The sequence below is a fragment of the Falco naumanni genome, chromosome 6 (assembly GCF_017639655.2).
Source record: "Falco naumanni isolate bFalNau1 chromosome 6, bFalNau1.pat, whole genome shotgun sequence".
Lineage (NCBI taxonomy): Eukaryota > Metazoa > Chordata > Aves > Falconiformes > Falconidae > Falco > Falco naumanni.
The window spans coordinates 88,518,248-88,525,620 of NC_054059.1; the positions used below are offsets into that span (position 1 = coordinate 88,518,248).

A 7,373-nucleotide genomic window follows, 5' to 3' on the forward strand; every position below is an offset into this window, starting at 1 on the left:
GGGGGGGGATAATCTTTTTATTAATGCAACAGAAGCATATTAAAAATGTCTGTCATTGGAAGTCTGGAGAAAAATATTAGGTTCGAATAAGGTCATCGAGGAAGGATAGAGGAAAGTAACGGAGGGAAGGCGTTAAGTACGTTTTCAGCATCCTATGGACGCAGACCAATAATAGCACGTCACTCTTCAGAGGGTCTGTTTGGAGGCACTTTTTGTCCCAGCACACATGGTCTCATGTGCAGCATCCACTGAACCTATGAAAAAGAAAAAAACCAGCACATCAGCGTCCTTCAGTGCTCTTTGGGGAGCGGGAACATGCTGCTTTGCAGGCTGCATTGCTTGCAGTGTGTACTTTGTCTGAGGCATCTCAGTTACCTTTTTCTTGCTAAGGGGCTGGTCCTGTCCCCCTCCAGTACCACCCAGCAGTGATGCCCTGTTCTTACTGAACAGTCACTCCTATTCAGTGAGGGTGCAAGGAACAAAATCAAATGTATCGCCAAGGCAGCTGAACCAGTTCTGCTGTTTATGGTCAGGGCTCCCACGCAAGCTAAATCGTACATCCAGGACACGACCCACGGTGTAGTTTTGCACGGGGCAGCAGCAGGCTCCTGGCACCCCCAGCTTGTGCCTGTCACCCCATGTCTGCACAGAGAAGTCCCTAAATGGGACCCAGCCACCCCAAATGACCAGATTTTAGCCCTCACCACGGCTGAAAATAGGAGATGGGGGGAGCTGCTGCCTGAGCACAATATATCCCATACATCCAGCTCGCGGGGCTAAGCAGGACGCGGGGACGCCTCAGATGTGGAGCCAATAGGGAGCACTCCGGCTACCTGGGATTTTATAAATCTTTCAGCTATCAGTCTTTCTGAGCTCCAAATGCAAAATCCAGCAGCCCGGGATATCATGTGGATTTATGACTTGGGATTTATGAACTGGTCTGGATAAAATAAGAACTGCCTTGACTTTTTTTTTTTTTTTTTTTTTTTTTTTTGTGTGTGTGTGTGTGTGAGGAAAAGAAATAATGAAAAATGAAGACTGATTTTTTTCCCCCGTTTTCAAAGCTTGCTGTTTATACAAACATAGATGTTTTGTATATATTAAATTATTTTGATTTTTCTTCTTACCTGTGTGCTTCCTGGGGCTGGAAGCGGAACAGCACAAGCAGCGCGGCTCTCGCAGGGTTTCCTGCCTGGCAGGAATCACACAAGAAAACATGGTCTTGAGGCATTCCCAGCCCTGCTCCTGGAGCTGGGAAAGGTGCCGGGAAGAGTTCAGGGAGGTTTTGGATTTTTCCGAGCAGTAGCATAGCTCCCCACTATGCCACTGCCCCTCACCTTTTTTCAACACTTTTTTCCTGAAATAATTTTTCAGCCCTTGTTGTGTTTCATTTGTGGCAAGCTGGGGTTTTAGGTGTGCATACAACGTGTACAAGTACGTGTGGGTGTACATTTGTGTATGTGTGTGTACATGTGTGCATAGTAAAGTGTGTACCTTTGTACAGCTATAAGTAGGCAATAACTATAGATACACAACTACATATACATAAGTACGCATGTACTTATGTACACACATACATATGTATGTCTGTATGCACACAGACATGTACATATAATTACATGTATTACATATATTATTATGTATTATACATATAATTATATATAATTACATATATTACAGCTGTGTAAATATACACACGGATATATACATTTATGAGAGGGTTTTATGGAAAATTTGTATATTTCTTGATTAGAAACCAACACAAACTATCACTTTTTCTATAATACTATTGAACTGCTTATATTTTGCAGGAAAACCCACCCCAAAGGACTTTCTATCCTTATCTGGAACTTACGGCCTTCCTTTCAGTTTTTCTCATCTTCTAAAGAAAGAAAAGATGGTATTTACCTTGGTCAGGAGGAAAAACTGGCAGATGTATTTTTGCCATCTCTTCTGATCGACCCTTCCATACCGTTGCCCACAGTTTCTGGGTGGTTCTTTTTCTGCGATCCTGGAGTTCTGTTCTTTCCTTTATGGATCAAGGTATTAGGAAAAAAACAACCAAATATACAGCCCCAGCCTTTCAGCCTACCACTGTCCCCATCCCCTTGGGCACAGGCACTGCCAGGCTGTGCCAGCCCCTCCCCCCCCAGGCTGCTGAACCCTTCACACACAGCTTTCACCTCCTCCCATCTCAAGCTGGCACCACGTAGATGCTGATAACGCTGGGTTTAACCTCCACGTGGGACCTGCACACACCAGGGAGTCTCTCCTAGGGCTTCTGTCAGCCCCCTGCGAAGTACAGGGGCAGTACAGGGAGAAAAGGCCAGGAGGAGCGGCGTGATGCAGGATACTGGCACCCCTTTCTCCTGGTGGTACCCCAGCCACACAGATGATGCTGCACCAGCACTGGGGGATGGGGACGATGCTCCTGGAGCAGCTCAGTTGTGCTCTGTGCAGGCAGAGCAAACCTTTACATCACCTGCGGTGCCTGGATAACCTGAGGTGGAGGTGCTAGTCCCAGCCAAGGAATTCCAACCGACCAACCAAACCCTCCCAGCCCCTCTCCCGTTGGCCATGGACTGGAAACACAACAGGCTTGGCCTATGAAACATCAGCAGGTTGCTCTTTGTGGGCCCGAAGCAAAATGTTTTGCTTTGTTTTTAATTACCACACATTCAGAGCGGTTTTCAGCATGACTCACGTCCCAGGAATAATTTGATTTGGGGGTTTTGTTTTAAATAAAACTAAGAAGCCCAAACCATGTCTTAGAGCTAGATAAAACTGCTAATTAAAAAAGAAATCCACAATTTCATTGTTTTTTAATTATTCAAGTGTGAATTTCCTGATTGCCACCTCTTTTGAAGCTCAGAAATGATGCAGTGAGCCACCAGGTTTGGGCCTCAGCACCTCCCCAACCTCAGCTTTGGTTAAGAAAGTTTGCTGGGAATTTCATGAGAATTAATGAGATTTAATGAACAGCAAGGGCAGTGGTGGCAGGGAATACGTCCTTCCAGTTTTCGCCACACCAGGCATCTGTACCCCTGCCACCGCAGCTATTCACTGTGGTTCCATTCAGGCAGCGGGGATTTTTGGGAACAGAGTGGGGGCAATATGAAAAAAAATTTTTCTCCTCCACAAGCCTTTTTCTGCCCGCTTTGCTCGTTGCCTGCAGCCGGAGGAGGGTAGGTGATCTCGCTGTGACACAGGGGACGTGGTACCCCGCGGCGGAGTGGCCGTGCCAGCACTGGCCAGGGCTGGGGAGGGCAGGGGGCAGCTGCAGTGCCGCAAGGGCACCCCAACCCTCTCACCCCTCTGCCTGCAGCACCCAGCGCCAGCACCACCCACCAAACCAGAATGCCAAAAGCATCCTCACTGGGCTGCTGGGTGCCGGTATGTGGCTCCTGCTCTCCCCCGTCCTGTGGTCCTGCCATTGAAAATTCTCTCTCCATCCAAGGGCAAGGGAGGGGGCTGGGGGCAGGCTCTGGTGCGAGGCACAAAGTGTCTGGACCCCGCTAAGTTCAAAGGCACCCTCCCTCTGCCCCAAGGAGGGATGTAGCCGGCCGGAGGATGGCTGGAGGCCACACAGACGGGAAGGTATGTAACAATCCATTTATCACTTTGCAAATATTAGTGCTGCTCGCATTTGCTGCAGCAATATTTCTTCTTGGAAATTGGTGAAGTGAGTAATAACAATGTTATTTATTCTAAGACCTTGGAACTGAGAAGCAATAACAGGGGGGACTGTTCCCTTGAAAGCTTCGGAGGTGCTGGAAATAAAATGGGGGGGGGGGGAGAAAATAGACCAACAAAGGTCTGGAGGAGAGAAAGCCATTGAAATCTCTTGTTTAATTTCGTTGCCCCAAAGGTAATAAAATGCATTTTGCAATGATTTATATATAAACAAGGCGGGGTGTGAGAAGGGCAAACATTTTTCAGATTCATCTCTGGCTGGCACATCCTGCGCGGCAGCAGGCGCTTTTCCCCCTCGGCCCTGCCGGCACCGCGGGGTTTGTCCCCAGCAAAGCGCCTCCTCTGCCACCGAGCCCGCCTGTCCCCTTCTCCCATTTGTGTTGCTCCCCCCAGCATCCCTTATCTGAATATATAAGGCTGCCCTTTGCTCAGATTTATGGGCCAGGGCAGCGCGGTGTGTATTTACAGTCTCCTGACCTGCAGACCTCCAGCTGAAGGCGAGCAGGAGGAAACCAGGGCCCGTTCCATAAACAGAGACAGATACGAGGGGGAGGCGGCAGGAACCGCGAGCAGCACTTCACATTTTTAACTATTTGGCCAAGCCAAGGAATTAGCGATTAGATTAGGGGCAAAGAAAAATGAGAAGCAGGGTTAAAGATTTGGGGAGGGGAAGGGCGGGGGAGAGAGCGGCAACCGGGTTTGGCGGGGGGAGAAATCCAAAGTTAGAGGGATTTTAGACAAGGTTTTCTGGGGCAAAAGGGAATAGGGATGAATCTCCAAAGCTTTTTGATCAGAGATGTGGTTTGCTTGGGTACAGCCAAGCAGCGCTTTTCAAGTCTAATTACCTTTCGAGGAGGTAGATGACTTGGCCTGTGTTTATTCAGGTACTAATTGCCTCAGATTAAGTAAAAAGAAAACCTTACTCGACAATAATAAATACTCCTTACGTCTGTATCTACCGGTTGGTTGGTCAGCAGAAATTCGGGGCATAAGAGACGTATTTCTGAGGGGCTGCAACATTACTCGCCTCCTCTGAGGCGAAGGCAGCAAAAGTGGCAACAACCTGGAAAATAAATAAATGAAATGCAACGTATGTAGGGGTCACGATATAGCATAAGTATATCAACATGATGAACAGCTTTGATGAAAATGGTAAACAAAACCACCCTCTCTTCCTGTGGCTTGTTTTACATTGCAATAAACCACTGACTCTATAACCTATCAGAACATGCTGAGATTTTATGCATCATTTCCAACTACTATTTGAACATTTGGTTTAGAGTAGTCATGAACTATAATTAATGGGATATTTTTTTTTCCTGATAAAAAGCACACTTTATTGTATTATATTACCTGTTGGTCCAAAGCTCCATATAGATGACGTAAATTCATTGTAGATTTTAGGATGGGGCTAAAGGAGGGGGGGGGGGCGTTGCGTGTGATTATGATGAATTAACGTTTACCATCTGTAATCAAACCCAAAAGTTGAGCTTGCCATGTCCCATCCAAATTTTTTTTTTCTTTTTTTTGCTCCTACGAGCAAGGTGGTAGCGCCAAGACGCCGAGAATTCGGCCCAGCTCAGCCTGCCAGGAGGAGAAGGGGGAAAAAAAAAAGGAAAAAAAAAAAAAACCCACAACACAACCCAGGCACCACAAAGACCATTGAGATGAATGGCTCTATTTTATGAGCCATAAAAGTTTTATTCATCTTGACACCGAAACAGGTTTAGGCAGCGAGTTGACACGCCTTAAATAAATAAGTGGAATTAATTCCCTGGCTCTTGAAACAATAGCGGCGTGCCCGTAACGCCGAGAGCTGCCCCGTTGTTTCCCGTTACTGCTCGATATTGATATTATTTGTGGTGGGGGATTTCTTTTTTTTTTTTTTTTTTTTTTTTTTCCTCTGGGGCCTGGTTACTCCACTTCAGATTCTTCCCCTGTTTTATTAGAGGTTGAAAAAGGTTCAAGACCTGGTTGTACCGCTGCTCCCACCGACAGCTAAGGAACCAGTTTGGCGTCTGGTTTGTCTGTTGTTTTACTGCTGACCTTCAAATCAACTTTCCCCCCTGACCCCAGGAGGCATCTATCATGACAAGAGGCTGTTTAACACAAATGGTGCCCATTTATAGGGGAAGAGAGTCAGAAGATTTCCTTGGTTGTTGGTTTTTTTTTTGTTGGGTGTTTTTTTGTTGGTTGGTGGTGGGGTTTTTTTTTTATGAAGAATTTGGTTTTTTCACCCCTCTTTTCTCAGTCACCACAGGTGAAATCCCTCCTAGCAGCTGGCTTATGAAATAATGCGAGGGGAGGCCTTAATGAGCTGAAAGCACCCTCAGCTGGAGATAAATATATGCAAATGAGATGCACAAACAAAGGAGCCCGGACAGAGAAATATCTGCAATTCCAGCAAAATGCTGCCTGCAGCTAGAAGATGAACAGCTTTGATAAAATGGTAACAAAAAGCACCTTTTTCTCCTCCAGCTTGTTTTACATTGCAATAGAGCATTGTTATTGTAACCCATTGGAGCATGCAGAGGTTTTCTGCCGCAGCTTCAAAAAAAAAAAAAAAAAACAACTGTTTAAACATTTGTTTTTAAGGCATTCATGGGCTATGAGCAATGTGATGGCTTGGGGTTTTTTTGGGTGGCTTGGGGGGGCGGGTTTGGGAGGGGTTGGTTTGGTCAGGGTGGGTGTTTTGGGGGTGTCTTGGTATATTTTTTTAGCGATTTTTTAATTTATTTTTTTTTACCTGTTGGTCTCTCTCCGGCTCGGGTTGCTGACGGTTTTTGTTGTGATGCTTTGCAAGGGGGGTGGCTGTTGCTTCTCTAAAAAAAAAAAAATAATTGGAGTTTTGCTTTCAAATTTGGAGGGAAAATCCAAGTTGACAAGTAGCAAGGAGCAGCTCGGGGCGGGGGGGAGAAGGGGGGAGAAAAACAGACTTGAACATTCACCAAGCAACACCCAAACAGGCAGCTTTAATGAAAGCAATCAAGCCTCTGAGCTAATTCAAAGACAGACATCTAACATGCTGATTTTAATAAGCTTTTAAAAGGCAATCTCTAACTTTTAAAAGTCGCTCTTTTTAATTTAATTGAGGTTTTTTGGTTCATATATTGCCAAAACAAACACAGCCACTAAAATATGTTTTCAATATGTATAAGTAGCATATCTAGACAATGTTTTAAATTAGCCCCCTAATTTTTTTTTTTTTTTTTTTTGGGGGGGGGGGGGTGGGGGGGTGGGGAGAGGCTTACTTCGGGTGAGTTGAAGACATTTTCCAAGCAGAGCTCGTCACGTCAAAATAATACCTTTATATTCTCGTCTCTGCCTTATGCATCCTCCTGTGCGAATACCGGGATGTCTCTTACCTACAGGCTTCTTCAGAACACAACCCCGACCCTCTGTCGGAAAGACACAGGTTACTTTCTAAGAGGCAGAGGAGAAAAAGGGAGAGAAAATACAGTACTGTTTAACTTCTAACCTGATGATATCATTAAATAGATCATTATGGATTTATAAACGGAGGATAAACACCATAAAGTTTAGAGGGCCCTTTACTCAAGGCAGTAATTGCAATTTTTACATCTGGCAAGAAGAAAAATAGACTTACCTTTTTAAAAAAGAAAAATCCCCCTCTTACTAGGTTATACGGCTTTGGCACTTACAGATGTTAGAGCAGACAA

The 7,373-nt window shown here is 45.4% G+C and overlaps 1 long non-coding RNA gene across 2 annotated transcripts in view; it reads right to left on the reverse strand.

Moving 5' to 3' along the window:
• LOC121090746 overlaps positions 1 to 7,373 on the reverse strand; it is an 8,528-nt gene continuing 1,155 nt past the window's right edge. Inside the window, exons 2-7 of one of the 2 annotated variants that reach the window (XR_005828701.1) lie at positions 6,945 to 7,116; positions 6,440 to 6,515; positions 4,641 to 4,756; positions 1,909 to 2,029; positions 1,128 to 1,192; positions 1 to 254 (exon numbers count right to left, since the gene is read on the reverse strand). This is a non-coding gene — a long non-coding RNA (uncharacterized LOC121090746). Of the gene's footprint in view, positions 255 to 1,127; positions 1,252 to 1,908; positions 2,030 to 4,640; positions 4,757 to 6,439; positions 6,516 to 6,944; positions 7,117 to 7,373 lie in introns of both variants that reach the window. The other variant, XR_005828700.1, reaches the window with a different exon arrangement.